Genomic DNA, 15,799 nt, shown 5'->3' with positions numbered 1-15,799 from the left:
CAGGTGGTGCTACTGGTAGAGAACTTTCCAGTCAAAGCAGGAGACATAAGAGGTACAGGTTCCATTCCTAGGTTAGGAAGGTCCCTTGGAGGACGGCATGGCAACCCACTCCGGTATTCTTGCTTGGAGAACCCCATGGATGGAGGAGCCTGGCGGGCTACAGTCCATGGGGTCACAAAGAGTCAGACGTGACTGAAGTGACTTAGGGCACATAGGTGGAATTTAGATGGATACATTCCCACTAAGGAGATGACTCTTTTCCTTCCAAGGATAGTATATTCAGAGAAGAACAAACATCTTAAAAGGAGGATGAAAAGAAAAGGAATAGTTATGATTCACTGAGTACTTACCTGTCTTAGTTATGGTATAACAGAGCACCATAGACTAGGTGACTTATAAAGAATACAAACTTGTTTTTCATAGTTCTGAAAGCTGGAAAATCCAAGGTCAAGGCATCAGCAGATTTGGTGTCTGGTGAGAGCTGGTGAGTTCGTAGGCAGCCGTCTTCTTGAGGTGTCCTCATGCAGCAGAAGGGGAGAGGGATGTCTCTGGGGTCTCTCAAAAGAGCACACATCCCATTTGTGAGGGCACCACCCTCATGACCTAATCATCTCTTAAAGGTCCCACCTTTAAACACCAGCATAGTGGAGATTAGAACACAAACATTCACTCTGTAGCATTTCCAGGCTCTATTCAAAATTGCTATCATGTGTAACGATACTTTCCTGTATCACCTTCAGTAATGCTTTCCTGAACCCTAGGTCCCAGGCCTTCCCCCATTGCTGTAGTTTCCATTGTCCTGACACAATCTGAGGAAAGGGTTAGCTCAACAGTTGCATAAAGTTAAGCTCCCCAGTGTTCTGGGGCTGTGATCCGAGCCCAATTGTTTGAATCTGAATCTGCCACCATTCACCAGCTATTGCCCTTGGATGAGTGATTTGATGTCAGTGTCCCCATCAGCCAAATGGGGTACATGTCAGTCTGTTCTCATGGGGCTGTTATGAGGTTTGGGTATGATAGCAGTTGTAATGCACCCAGCACAATATATGGTAGGGTCTTTCTCCCTTCCCAGGTGGCCCAGTGGTAAAGAATCTGCCTGCCAGTACAGGAGATGCAGGTTCAACCCCCAGGTTGGGAAGATCCCCTGGAGGAGAAAATGTCAAGCTGCTCCAGTATTCTTGCTTAGGAAATCTCATGGACAGAAGAGCCTGGAAGGCTACAGTCCATGGAGTCATGAAGAGTCAGACACAGCTGAGCAGTGACTGCACACACACACAACCCAATAGCAACAGCCCCAAGAAGCCTGTGCTTCTCTCTGAGGCTCTCACAGATGGCTGTGGCTTCTGGGTAGCTGCCCAGTCTGCCAACGGCGGCTGGCCCCTGAGAACATCCACCACCAGGCTGTCCCCAGCTCTTTCTCCCGTCCATGCCCCTCCTGCTTTCAGCCTCCTTTTCCCAGCTCTCTGGAGCCTCTTGCCATTCCCAGTCACCACAAGGCCCTCAGAAGTGAGACTGAGAAGCCTGGTGAGACAGGTGTGTTGGGGGGTGGGGTGGCTTGCCATTGCAGGCAAGCAGATTAAACCAATATTTGTTAAGATGTTCTCCGGAGAAAAGAAAAATTCTTGAGGTACCAATGATGCTTCTGGATCCAGTGCCCTGGCTCTGCACAGCCAGATGGATTCATGTGCTGCCACAGAAAATGCCAGGGAAGCTCAGGTCCCACTGTACTGGCACTGATGACTTTCCATATGGTTTCCACCACTAAATAGAGAAGTTGTGAACACACAGAGGTGTGTGGTAGGGGTGCACAAGAAAACGCCTATACATGACTCCCATCCTCTGTACAATCTTTAAGTGTCTTCTCTAGGCAGGCTTCATGGACATATGCTGGTATTTACCATTCAGGGAGTTCTCTTCCTAGCAATGAGTTTACACACTTACCACATTTAACCAAGTGCAGAACAGCCATGTGCGAGTATGGTTACCATTCTTTCAGCTAAAAGAAAATGTGGTTTAGGCAGGTTGGATAACCTGCTTCAAAGTCATGGTGTTGAGATACTGAGATCTAAACCTGGACAGACTAAGTATTTCCAACTGGTGAGTTCTGTTTTACTACTTCCTAGAGAAAATGGGTATAATGCCCCTTCCCCGTCTTATCTTATCCCTCTGCTACTGCTAAGTCTGCTGCGGCTAAGTCACTTCAGTTGTGTCCGACTCTGTGGGACCCCATAGATGGCAGCCTACCAGGCTCCTCCATCCATGGGATTTTCCAGGCAAGAGTACTGGAGAGGGGTGCCATTGCCTTATCCCTCTAATTTCCAACAAATGCTTGAGTACTAATTTCTGGGTTTGGGATACTAAGACAAACAGGACCCAGATCCTGCCCTTATGAAACTCCCAGCACTTCACTAACTGCAAAGTGATAAAATCAGACATTTTGGAATCAAGCCAATCTGAGTTTAAATATTGCTGTGCAGTTTACAGTGACAAAGAGCTAGACCCTAAGAGAAATGTTTAAAACTAACTCAACAGGTCTTGCTAATTCAGAGGCTTGGGTTAACTTCTCTAATCCTCACTTTCTTCATGGGATGAATGCACCATCTCAGAGTACTATCGGGAAGATTAAATTAGATGATATATATAAAGCCTTGAGAACAAGGCTTTTAATAAAGTTATTACAATGGCTTATTTACATGAGAAAAGATAGGTGAGACTCACTTTGCCTCAGGAAAGCCTTTACAGTCAAAGGATAATCAAGTTCAGTAAGTAGAGCAGTAGAAAAAGGACATCATGGACAGAGAGACGGCATGTTTTCAAGAGAGTGTGCTCTGTCTGAAGGATGGTGAGCAAGCAGTGTGGGCTGAGAGGGCAGCCTGTGTCTGGAGAGGTTGGCAGCGCAGACCACACTGGCTGCGGGAAGACCTTAGACTGAGAGCAGGGGTGTGACATAGGCAGGTTAGGCATTTTGCGAAGATACCTCTGGTTGCAAAGCAGGAGAGTGGCGAGAAAGGAGAGAGCCAGTGGGACTAGCCAGCACAGGGCAGGTAGTTAGTGTCGTTTAGGAGGGAGACGAGGACGCCTGAGCTAGGCCATTGCAGAAGTGAGGCTGGATCTGAGTGCTAGGAGAGAGGTGGACGCAACAGGACTTGTTATAACTAAGAGGCCCGGAGACTCAGATCTTGCCTTTCTCCTCTGGTGTCTGAGTATTTGACTGGGCAGAATGTGGGACACGAAGTGGACGGATAAACCCCCTTGGACTCAATGGACAGTGCATGGATGAGGCAGGATTTGTATCATGCAAATATAGTCACTGGATTGAAAGAGAGCCCAGAATATCATTTAGCTTATGTGGAAGCCATGCGTGGAACTGTGTGTCACTGTGCACAAAGTATTATGAGTTCCCAGTGCCCCATCGCAAAGGATTGTGTAAAGCTGGCATAGGATCTTGTGGAAGAGTTAAGTGCTGACCTTATAAAAAGAGCGCTGAATTCTTCAGCATCACCTTGTCTTCTTCCTTCTTCTCGCCATCATCATCAATATCCTCATCACCATTATCATTTAATTGATTGATTCCTTACCATATTCTAGATTCTTTGCATATATATTTCATATATTTCTTACAACAACTCTATGATATATAAGTTATCACTCCATTTTATAGATGAAGGAATTAAACCCCACAGGTTTTAAGAAACTTCCTGGTCTCAGGCAGCTGGAACCAAAGTTTGAGTCCAGGTATCATTTGACCCCAGAATTTTATCCATTGTGCTCTGCTGCCTTCTGAGGTGGGGAGCTCTGGATTCCAGTCTTTCCTCTGCAGCAGAGTAACTAATCAGTCAACCTTGAGCAAATCCTTCACCCTCTGTGGGCCTTGGATTCTCCGTATGCTCCCACCATATTGGGAAAGATGTATGTATCACAGGTATGAGGGAGTGTGCTGGATGATGACTCGTGTATAAAGAACATTTTTCACCTCTCTCTCCCTTTAATCTTCACACCTTCCCTTTGAGGTTGACAATGGCAGAATGAATGGCTCTGTTTGGCCAGTCTAGAGAGGCAGGCTGCAGTCCATGGGATTGAAAGAGTCGGACATGACTTAGCGACTAAACCACCACCACCAGAGAGGGTTAAGATCTCAGCAAGGCCATAGGTCTTGGATCTACAGCCAATTCTAGGGCCCCGGAGACAACTCCAGTCCCACTCGTGGTCACACAAGCCACTGGTTGCTAAGAGTCTAGGAGCCCTGGACAAGTGACCATAGCGGGCTTTTCCCCTCTGCCTAACTAGGGAAACTAGTAACACCCCTCAGAGGTTATGTGGTGCTGGTTTAGTCACTAAGTTGTGTCCAACTCTTGCAACTCCATGGACAGTAGCCCGCCAGGCTCCTCTGTCCATGGGATTCTCCAGGCAAGAATACTGGAGTGGGTTGCCATTTCCTTTTCCAGGGGATCTTCCTAACGCAGGAATTGAACTTGGGTCTCCTGCATTGCCAGAGAAGGCAATGGCACCCCACTCCAGTACTCTTGCCTGGAAAATCCCATGGACAGAGGAGCCTGGAGGGCTGCAGTCCATGGGGTTGCTGAGGCTCGGACCTGACTGAGCGACTTTACTTTCACTTTCTGCATTGCAGAAGGAAATGGCAACCTACTCCAGTGTTCTTGCCTGGAGAATCCCAGGGACGGGGGAGTCTGGTGGGCTGGGGTCGCACAGAGTCGGACACGACTGAAGTGACTTAGCAGCTTAGCAGCTCCTGCATTGCAGGCAGATTCTTTACTAACTGAGCGACAAGGGAAGCCCTCATAAGGTTAGAGTGAGGGTTAAATGAGGCCACGTATGTCAGATCCATAGGACGGTACTTGGCATGTAACAAGGGCTACATAAGTATTAGCTGTTTGTGTCATTTTTGGACTCAGCATCCTACTCTGCAGCCACGTTGAAGAATCCCCATCAGTGCCCTCTCACACCTTCCCTCTTAGTCTTTGCCTGTGCTGATCCCCCTTCTAGGAATGCCCTTCCAGCCTGGGCCTAGCCAGCTGAAACTTCTCTCACTGGCTTCCTGAGGCCTTTTGCCTCTCACAGAGGGAGTCAGTAACGGTCTCTTCTGAGGTATTATGGTGAGAATCCCCTACTTCTATTCCAGCATTTTCCTCACTCAATGTCACTGTCCTGTACAGGACCACAAGGACACAAGGGTGAGCATTGGGTATGACCACTCAGCTGAAGAGCCTTCCATCAGCCCTGGCTCAGAGCAAAGTGCATATTCATTCAGGACAACAGAGCTTGATGCCTAAAAGGAGGGAACTCAGGGCGCTCCTGGGAAGCACAGTAATCCCCAAGACCCCTTGAGAACAGAGGCACCATCGGAGCCACACAGGAGGGTTCTGGAGAGAAGGCCACAGCCAGACAAAACCCATGGACTTTGTATGGCGGTGCACTTTCTAATTGGCCTCAGCTAATAAACCTGCCAGACCCTGAAAGGCACTCACTGTCTGTCTGCCTTTGGAAGCTCTGCTGCATGTGTCCATGTTACAGCTGAAGCCAAACCGCTCTGCTTTCCTGTTTCACCGGAGTTGGCAGGAGGGTAGGGCGAGGGGCCGGCCATAGGTGTGCTCTGCTGGACGTGTGTGTGTGTGTGTGTGTGTGTGTGTGTGTGTGTAATGAGGAGGCTGCTGAGGAGGCTGTCAACTCGGGTAGCACCAGTGCCCCAGATGGAACATTAAGGATTCAGACCCTAGACCCAGCTCCGACACTAACAGGCTGGGGACCCAGGCCAGTCCCTCCCCAGTCTTGCCTTGGGTGTCTTTTCATAAACACGTTGTTCCAACTAGCACGTTCCTGAAGAATCCTTCAGCTCTAACGTGCTGGGTTCTCCAGCCCTCAGGGCCCACACTGGAAGGGAGAGAGTCAACAGTCCTTTGTATTTGTTCAAGATGCTGTTGTTTAGAAGTCAACCCGCCCCCCCCTCCCCCCCCCGCCCACCAGAGAAGTGTTCCTTATTCCAAGAAGGCTGCTCTGACTCTGACTCCCAAGTTCAGCATGGGGGCTCCCCCTTTATCGTCTCACGATCTCCACACTTCTATGATGATATCTACTCAGCCCACTGAGTTCTAATTGTGCCCTTAAGATTCTGTTTTCTCCTCATGTGTGCGAACTCCTTCATGGGGCCAGGCTTCTTGTCTTCTATGCCCAAGACTTGTCAGTCCACATGGCAGGGGCCCAGAAACTGTGTGCTCAGGCAGCTCTACGTGGTCGCGAAGCTGTGTTTATGTGACTCTTTGAGGACAAGGCTACAAGATCTGCACATGTAATTAATTCATGAATGTGGTCCCATCTTGCAGCCCATGGAATCTTAGTTCCCTGACCAGGAATCGAACCCTGTGCCCCCTGCATTGAGATCTCAGCCTCTTAAACCCCGGACCACCAGGGGAGTCCTGCTCTACTCTTTACATAAGCAAACCGAGGCTGAGTTTGTGTAACACAGGACCTCCAGGCCAGAGCAGGCTGGTCTCTTGGGGATTCAGGTCAGCGATGACAAACTTCGATAACAACAGGAGCAGTAATTAACTTTTGTCAAGTGCTTTCCAGGGCCAGGGATTCCCTGGTGGCTCAGATGGTAAAAAATCCACCTGGGTTTGATCCCTGGTTTGGGAAGATTCCCTGGAGAAGGGCCCAGCTACTCACTCCAGGATTCTTGCTTGGAGAATCCCCGTGGACAGAAGTCTGGTGGGCTGCAGTTCATGGGGTCACAAAGAGTTGGACATGAGAGAGTGACTTTCATTTGCTGGGGGCAGGGTCTGTGCCAAGCAACATCAGTTGCATTGTCTCATTTAGTTGGCACCCACACGCCATGAGGTGGCTGCCAGCACCCCCATTTTACAGAACATGTCCTGAGGCTCAGGGAGGTCACGGGATGTGCCTGGGTCACACTGTTCCTAAGGAGCTGGGTTGCAGTCTGCCTGGAGACATGGTAACTCTGCAGCTCTGTTCTCGGAACTTCACCACAGCCTGATGCTCCCAATCTATCAAGGGGAAACCTGAGGGCCAGAGAAGAAGTAGTGCCTGTCCCAGGCCACATAGCTGACGGAATCCAGTGTGGAATATTCCGATTTTTATCTCCAGTGCTTTTCTGACCCCTTGGTAACCTCAGGCCCATCCCCTTTCCTGACGTCTGGGCGGGTGGGGAGGGGCAGAGAAGAAAGCCTTACCTCTGTTGAAGGAGCAAGGCCCTTGCCAAGCCAGCTCGGCCTCCCCAGGCGGTTTCGTGGTCCAAATACCAGCCTGGTTGCGGTTCATCGGGTTTTATGATCGGGGGTGACGTAGTTTCTTCACTCACTTGCAAGCTATTCAACTCACAACTCACAGGCACAGGCTTCCCAGGGCAGACCAAAAGCTGTGTGTTTAGAGGGGCTGCCTGATCAGAAAGTAAAACAGGACTCATCGGCCGTGGGGCCTTGGGCACATGACCTCTCCTCTTTGCATCACGATCCCCCTTGTAATGTAATTCGGAGAACTGGGTTGAAACTTCTGAATAACAGTTTAGGGGAAATGCAGATTTTTAGTCCCCACTCGTTGAGGTTCCAATGAAGTAAGTCTTGGGGGAGACCTGGGAATCTGTATTTTTACATCTCGCGGGGTGACTTTGATGCATGCCATATAAGAAACACAGATCTAGATGATTTCCAAGAGCCTTCCAACCTGAGCACAGAGAGTCTGTGGCTTTCCATGGAGGATTCATGGAGTCCCAGGCTTGTCTTTCGATATAGTAATAGTAGGCATGCAGCTGAAGGAATGGACTCTTTTTAAAACTTTTTGTTTATTAATGTATTTACAGCTGTGCTGGGTCTTCTAGTTGCAGGTAGGCTGTGTCTCGCTGTGGTGAGTGGGCACTGCTCCTTGTTGCAGCATCCGGGTTTCTTATTGTGGTGGCTTCTCTGTTGCCGAGCACGGGCTCCGCAGTTGTAGCCCACATCCTCATGGCATGTGGGATCTTCCTGGATCAGGGATTGAACCCATGTCTCCTTCATTAGCAGCTTGATTCTTTAGTACTGAGTCCCAGGAATGGACTCTCTTATTAGGGGTTAGGAAAATAGAGTGGAGACCAGAAGTTTGCCCAGAGAGGTTGGTTTTGTCTCCATGTGGACGGCTGCTTTTTTTGTGAGGTGGTGTGCTTCCCATCACTAGACAGGTACAAAGGGAGAGTCAACTGAGTTGAGGTTCAGGTCTCTGTGTAAGGGGCAAATAACCACAGGAAGAGCTGTTAAGAGACAGAGTCATTCCAAGGAATGAAGAAGAGGGGTCTTTGGAGTCAATAAACTTAAAGTCCGGCTTCACCAAGCATGGGGATTGTATAGACCTGAGGCTAGATTTTCTCAACAGAAAAATAGGCACCACCAGATTCACCTGTCTCACTGGGACATTGTAGGGAAAACATAAATCAATAACAAAGGGCCTGGTGTAGAACCCAGCACACAGTAGGTGCTCAAGGAAGGCCTGTGGTTTGGCTTTTATTTAGTTTTCACTTGCTCATTCCTTTGGCTCCACTCTTAGTTCCAGGAAAACCTAACTTCGGGTGAGAGAGCTGCTCACCCGACCACATGTTCTATTTCGTAAGAAACCGGGGCTTGTGCTAAATACAAAATCAACAAACAAAAACAGGACGCAGGATGATTATTGGACAACAGAGGTTTCTGTAGCTGGCTGAGGGCATGGGGTGTGGGCCACCGATGAAAATATTTTTTGCCCTTATTCTTTTTAAATGTTCAAGTGAAACTTCCAGTTGGGGTTGGGCCAAGCTCAGGGCCTGCTCAGCACATCTGTAATGGGTTTAATGGTTTTTGGACTTGTTTAATCTATTTGTCCCAGCATCAGTGGGATATAACAGTCACAGAACACACCTTGGCCCTTGACCCTGGGCACAGACCGCGTCATGTCTCCAGGCAGCAGGGACATAGGCAAGGGTGCCGTTCCCTAGCCGCCTCCGTCATCCTCATCACTCCATGGTGCAATTTCAAGTTTAAGCATCGCCATGTTTCACCCCTGGCATGACAATGACCAGTCACTTTTTATCTCATGCCTTATATGCCCAAGTGGGCTTCCCTGGTGACTCAGACAGTAAAGAATCTGCCCACAATGCAGGAGACCTGGGTTCGATCCCTGAGTCGGGAAGATTCCCCTGGAGAAGGGAATAGTTACCCACTCCAATATCCCTTCCTGGAGAATTCCATGGACAGAGGACCCCAGCAGGCTACAGTTTATGGGTAGAGCCAGACACCCCTGAGCAACTAACACTTATAAATGCCAAGGCGCTTGAAATTCCTGACCCATTCCTTACTTTTCCCAGACCTCCATAACTTTGCTCATCCTGCTTCCATAAGCCTTTGTACTCTGGTTGTCTTTGTCTGCCTTAGTCTGTTAGGTGGTGGTAGTTTAGTCACTAAGTCCTGGCCGATTCTTTGTGATCCCATGGACTGTAGCCCACAAGGCTTCTCTGTCCCTGGGATTCTCCAGGCAAGAATACTGGAGTGGGTTGCCATTTTCTTCTCCAGGGATCTTCCCGACCCAGGGATCAAACCCAAGTCATCTGCATTGTAGGCGGATTCTTTACCGTCTGAGCCATCAGGGAAGCCCTAAGTCTGTTAGGTGGTTGCAGTGTCTTTTTTGGCAGTTTGGCTAGTTACTCCTTCTTGATCCCTGGTCAGGGAGTTTGGGGCTTCCCTGGTGGGCTCAGCGGTAAAGAATCTGCCTACAATGCAGGAGCTACAGGCGACACAGGTTTGATCCCTGGATCAGGAAGATCCCCTGGAGAAGGGCAGGACAACCCACTCCTGTATTCTTGCCTGGAGAATCAATCCCATGGACAGAGGAGCCTGGTGGGCTACAGTCCACGGGATCGCAAAGAGTCGGACACAATTGAAGTAACTTGGCACACATGCACATGCACTCCTTTGCACCCCCCGGACAGGAGGAGAGGGTGGGAAGCTCCCCACCGGGTATGGTCTTGATGGAATGTAAACCACTGTGTTAGGCTCTCCCACTGCAGCTGATTTCTCTCATTATCCAGGTGGAGGTGCCAATCAGAGCCTCGCTGTCAGGACTCTTGGGTCTTAAGCAGAGTGATTCAAGAAAGGAACACTGGGGGTCTGTTTGGCTGGAGAGCCTGGAGGAGACTTTTGAGCTCTTTCTGCTATGGAGTCCCTGGCTTTCTCACTCTTCCAAGTCTTGTCCTCCAGCCTTCCTTCCCAGCCTGGTGGAAGCCTGGGAGCCAAGCTCCCCCAGATGCTCGTGTTAACTTCTCTCTGTGTCCAATTCTGTCGTGCTGCTTGCAGCCTAAGAACCCTGGCACTGGTATTCTCCCATGATGCAAGAGTGTTTCCCTTGGGAAGCCTTTCTTGAACTCTGATATAGGGCTCATGTATATATTCGTGATCTTCTTGTGGGGCCCGTTGCTGTTATTCAGTCATCTAGTTGTGTCTCACTTTTCGGGACCCCACAGCACGCCAGGCTTCCTTGTCCCTTACCTATGATGTGCTTGATTCTGTGCATTGCTCAGGCAACACACAAGCTAGGTACCTGCCCCCTCCTTTGAGGTTCTCCAAATAAACAGAGATCACATCTATGTTAGCCCTACCACAGCAGGACAAAGAGCTCTAGGTTTTATGACTGTCTCCCCTCCAGGCTGTGTGATTATCAGGGGCCGGATAGTGCTTCATTCACCTCGGGGCCTCTAAGGTCCCGGAATGGTACCCGGAGCATCCTTGATACTCAATAATGGGGATGGAACAGAACTGACTTACTCTGGGGGTACTCCCTACAAAGCAGTCTCAGCCTTAAGTCCAAAATATCTTTGAGAACTAACAGACTGTGTTGTATTTTGGAAAGCAAAGAGGGGAAAAAATGTTGAGAGAAAAATCCTGCAGTGGGTGTGTGCTTCAGTTTAATGAAGAACTCGATTACTGTTGGTCTGTTTTTTTTTTTTTTAATCACATTCTAGTAGTAGCCATGACCCACTGAGGGCTTTGGTGACTGGATGGAAAGATTTCATCTAGGCGGTCTATTAAAAATCCCAGTGAAAGGGATTCCCATTCCCCCTCTCTCCACACCCTTCTGTCTTTCCCCAAGAAGCCTTAATGGACCTTCAGTGCAACTCTTACATGATGGAAATTGCAAAGAGATGGAATTTCCACCTTGGGCAGAGAACAGAGGAATGTTATTCTTCTTTCTCCAACCCTGGAACTGGCAAGCTGCCTCTGGGTGGGAGAAGGGACTTTGAGAGGGAAGAACGAGAGCAGGAGGAGAAAGGGAGACAGAGACTGAGATGATGGAAGGCCAGGCCTCCAGCTGTCACTCCTGGCATCTGTGCCCCCGATGGCACTGCCCATGCTCTGGAAGATCACTATCACCAGGGCCTGCATCTGGAGAGCACCACACAGGTTGTGAAGGCCCTTCACCGTTATCTGTAATCACAGTCCCACAGCAAAGTGGGCAGAGCAAATATCACTGACCCGTGTGACCAGAGAAGCCCCTAAAGTTGTCACACGCCCGCTTAGACAGTAGTGACAACAGTGATGACGATGGCGGCGAGGAAAACCGACGCTCGGAAAGCGCTCAGAACAGGCCAGGCACTGGCCTTTGTGTTCCGCCTCCATAGTATTCCCTACTGAAGCCCCAGGCACTTCTGCAAGATGGGTTTTTTTTATCCCCACTTTCCAGACAAGGAGAATGAATCACACCAGGGTTTAGCAGTTGGCCCAAGATCACACAGAGAGCCCGTGGCAGAGCCAAGATTCAAGTCCAGACAGTTTGCCTCCAAAATCTATGTTCTAAATCATATTCCATGCCTATCAAAGCAGGGCAGAGAAACAGGCCTGGCTCCTAATATCACTTAGATGTTGGTAGCATCGTATAAAGAGAAAAGTGCCATTCTGGTGGGAGACATTCATTCATTCACTCAAATATGTGCTGGGCAACTGCAACATGTCTGTCCTTGAGTTGGACCGTGGGGACCAGGGTTCAGGAAGAGTGGTCTCAGCACCCATCTCACTGGTCATGTAAGTGCCATGAACCTCAAGACTATCTCCAGCTCCCAAAACATGGCAGGCGTTTAATACATAGTGTTGAATGAATGTGTTGTTCCTGCTTTCGTGTGGTTCATAGTCTGGAGGAAAAAACTTTAAATATATACTCATTTTTATAATATATAATTACATCTGTGTGTATACACACACACACACATATATATACATACACACATACATAGACACACACACACATATATAGGAATGTTGAGAGTTGTAGTGTGCCCTGGAGAAGGCAATGGCACCCCACTCCAGTACTCTTGCCGGGAAAATCCCATGGACGGAGGAGCCTGGTAGGCTGCAGTCCATGGGGTCGCTGAGGGTCAGACACGACTGATCGACTTCACTTTCACTTTTCACTTTCATGCATTGGAGAAGGAAATGGCAACCCACTCCAGTGTTCTTGCCTGGAGGAATCCCAGCGACGGGGGAACCTGGTGGGCTGCCGTCTCTGGGGTCGCACAGAGTCGGACACGACTGAAGCGACTTAGCAGCAGCAGCAGCCAGTATTCTTGCCTGGAGAATCCCATGGACAGAGGAGCCTGGAGGCCTACGGTCTGTGGGGGTGCAAGAGTCGGACACGACTTAGTGACTAAACCACCACCACCACCATAGTGTGCCCTGGGGCTGGAGTGGAAGAACATAAACGGAAGGGTTCCTGGCACTGCCAGTAGTTCAACACATCTGAAACAGGTACTGTAGATGGGGCACCACCCGATAAGGCTGGACAGGTAAACCATCATGTCCTCAAGAGCTGAGCATTATCTGATAAGGTTGAGCTCAGCAGACTTTATTTAAAGGGTCATACAGTAAATATTTTAAGCTTTGTGGGCCATACAATTTCCATTGCAACTACTCAACTCTGCTTCAAATGTAGACATAGAGAATATGTCAATGAATGAGCATAGCTCTATTCCTCCAAAAATTATTTACGAAATTGGAGGCAGGCTAGGTATGTCCTGTGGGCTGTAGTTTGCTGATCCCTGCTGCAGGGTTTTGGGTTCTCTTGAGGCAGTATGATCAGATGTCCCTCCTTTATTCATCCCTTAAGTATTTCTCGAACACCTAATATGTCCCACGGATAGTAGCAGTTGCTTCACTCTTTCTGCTTACAGACTAGTGGGATAGAAAGGCTCAGAGCATCCTGGCAAGTGCTGTGATGGATCGAGAGAAAAGGAGTCATGGGGTCAGAGCAATAGGCCCTTAAACCCAAATTTGGAAGGTTGAACACACGCCACATTCTCCAAGGAAATAATATCTGAGCTCCGGCCCAAAAGATGAGTAAATGAACTGAAAAAAATGTTCCAGATAAATAAAGGCTGGGTAGAGATAGAAGATGTTCAAGGGTAGAAGGCCTGAGATGAGTTCAGGAGCATGGATTGTGGTAGGGAGCGCAGCAAGAATGGAGGCTGAATGTTAAGTATCCATTAGAACAGTGTCACCCAATAGAAATACAGTGTCGATCATATATGTGATTTTAAAATTTCTAGTGAAAGTGAAATTCGCTCAATCCTATCCACCTCTTTGCAACCTCATGGACTGTAGCCTGTCAGGCTCCTCAGTTCAGTTCAATAGCTCAGTTGTGTCTGAAATTTTGTGACCCCATGGACCGCAGCACGCCTGGCCTCCTTGTCCATCACCAACTCCTGGAGCTTACTCAAACTCATGTCCATTGAGTCAGTGATGCCACCCAACCATCTCATCCTCTCTTGTCCCCTTCATCTGCCTTCAATCTTTCCCAGACTCAGGGTCTTTTAAAATGAATCAGCTCTTCGCATCAGGTGGCCAAAGTATTGGAGTTTCAGCTTCAACATCAATCCTTCCAGTGAACACCCAGGACTGATTTCCTTTAGGATGGACGGGTTGGATCTCCTTGCAGTCCAAGGGACTCTCAAGAGTCTTCTCCAGCACCACAGTTCAAAAGCATCAATTCTTCAGTGCTCAGCTTTCTTTATAGTCCAACTCTCACATCCATACATGATTACTAGAAAAACCAAAGCCCTGACTAGGTGGACCTTTGTTGGCAAAATAATGTCTCTGCTTTTTAATATGCTCTCTAGGTTGGTGGTAGCCTATCCCTTCTCCAGCAGATCTTCCTAACCTAGGAATTGAACCAGGGTCTCCTGCATTGAAGGCAGATTCTTTACCAGCTGAGCTACCAGGGAAGCCATATTTAAAGAGTTCAAAAGCAATGAATGAATTTAAATTTAATAATGTAGATGATCCCTGACTTATAATTTTTCAACTTTACCATGTGACTCACACAGTAAAGAACCTGCCTGTAATGCAGGAGACCCAGGTTCTATCCCCAGGTTGGGAAGAGCCCCTGGAGAAGGGAATGGTTAGCCACTCCAGTGTTCTTGCCTGGAGAAATCCATGGACAGAGGAGCCTGACAGACTACCAACCAGGAGGTCGCAAAGAGTTGAACATGACTCAGTGACTAACACAATTTTTTTCAAAAGTGATAGACATTTCAGTAGACACCATACTTTGAATTTTGAATGCTGATCTTCTCCCAGGCTGTAAGATCCTCTTTTATGATGCTGGGCAGTGGCAGCCCAGCTCCCAGTCAGGTACATGATCAAGAAGGGAGACAGCCCATACACTTAAACCATTCTGGACCCAGGCACTCATTCTGCTTCCCACTTTCAACACAGTATTCAATAGCATGAGATAGTCAATACCTTATTATAAGATAGGCTTAGTGTTGGATGATTTTGCCTACCTGTAGGCTGATGTCACTGTTCAGATCACATTTAAGGTAGGCTCGGCTAAGCTGTGATGTTCAGTGTGTTGTTCCTCACTCAGTCGTGTCTGGCTCTGTGACCCTGTGGACTGTAGCCCACCAGGCTCCTTTGTCCGTGGGATTTCCCAAGCAAGAATACTGGAGTGGGTTGCCTTTTCCTTCTCCAGGGGATCTTCCCGACCCAGGGACTGAACTGCATCTGCTGCATTGGCAGGTGGATTCTTTATCCTCTGAGCCATCAGGGAAGCCCACGATGTCCAGTAGGTTAGGTGTATTAAATGCATCTCCAATTTACAATTACATTTTCAACTGATGATGGGTTTATAGAGATGTAACCACAGCATAAATCATGGAGGATGTGTCTGTCTTATTTAATACAATATATTATAAATATTATCCTATCAACATATGATTAATGTAAACAATTATCAATATTTCTTCTTTGGTACTGAGTCATTAATATCCAACGTGTTTGGTCCACTTGTAGGGCATCTCAGCTCAAGCTAGCGTGTTTCTTCCAGCGCTCAATAGACACATGTGCTGGTGACTGCTGCGTTGGATGCCGCCAGAGTTAGATCACGCGAAGCTGTCTGGGGCGTCAGTGGAGGCTGGGCTATAGCATAAGTGCACTGAGATTTTTATATATTAATATCATTCTGGTAGCAGGATAGCCTGTTATCTTTACATTTCTGACCAATTGCCTTGGACTAGGAAGCTCAAAGGAGAGAAGCAAAAGGCAGAAGAAAGGAAGAGGGGAGAATGGCCAACTTTGGATGGGAAGGAAAAAGCATGTGTGTGGCCTTATTAGAAAACATGGGGAAATGAAAAAGAATAGAACCAAAAATCCAGCTGACCTAAACAGGTGGTGGTTGAGAGGTCAGATGTCTGGGAGATCTTGCTCACACAATGAGCCATCAAAGCCTAGGCGTCCAGTCAGTGGTCAGCTCTGCTAACTACCTGAGGACCACCAACCCTCTC

The sequence above is a fragment of the Bos indicus genome, chromosome 8, assembly GCF_029378745.1.
Source record: "Bos indicus isolate NIAB-ARS_2022 breed Sahiwal x Tharparkar chromosome 8, NIAB-ARS_B.indTharparkar_mat_pri_1.0, whole genome shotgun sequence".
Taxonomy (NCBI): domain Eukaryota; kingdom Metazoa; phylum Chordata; class Mammalia; order Artiodactyla; family Bovidae; genus Bos; species Bos indicus.
This window is presented reverse-complemented; position numbering follows the sequence as displayed.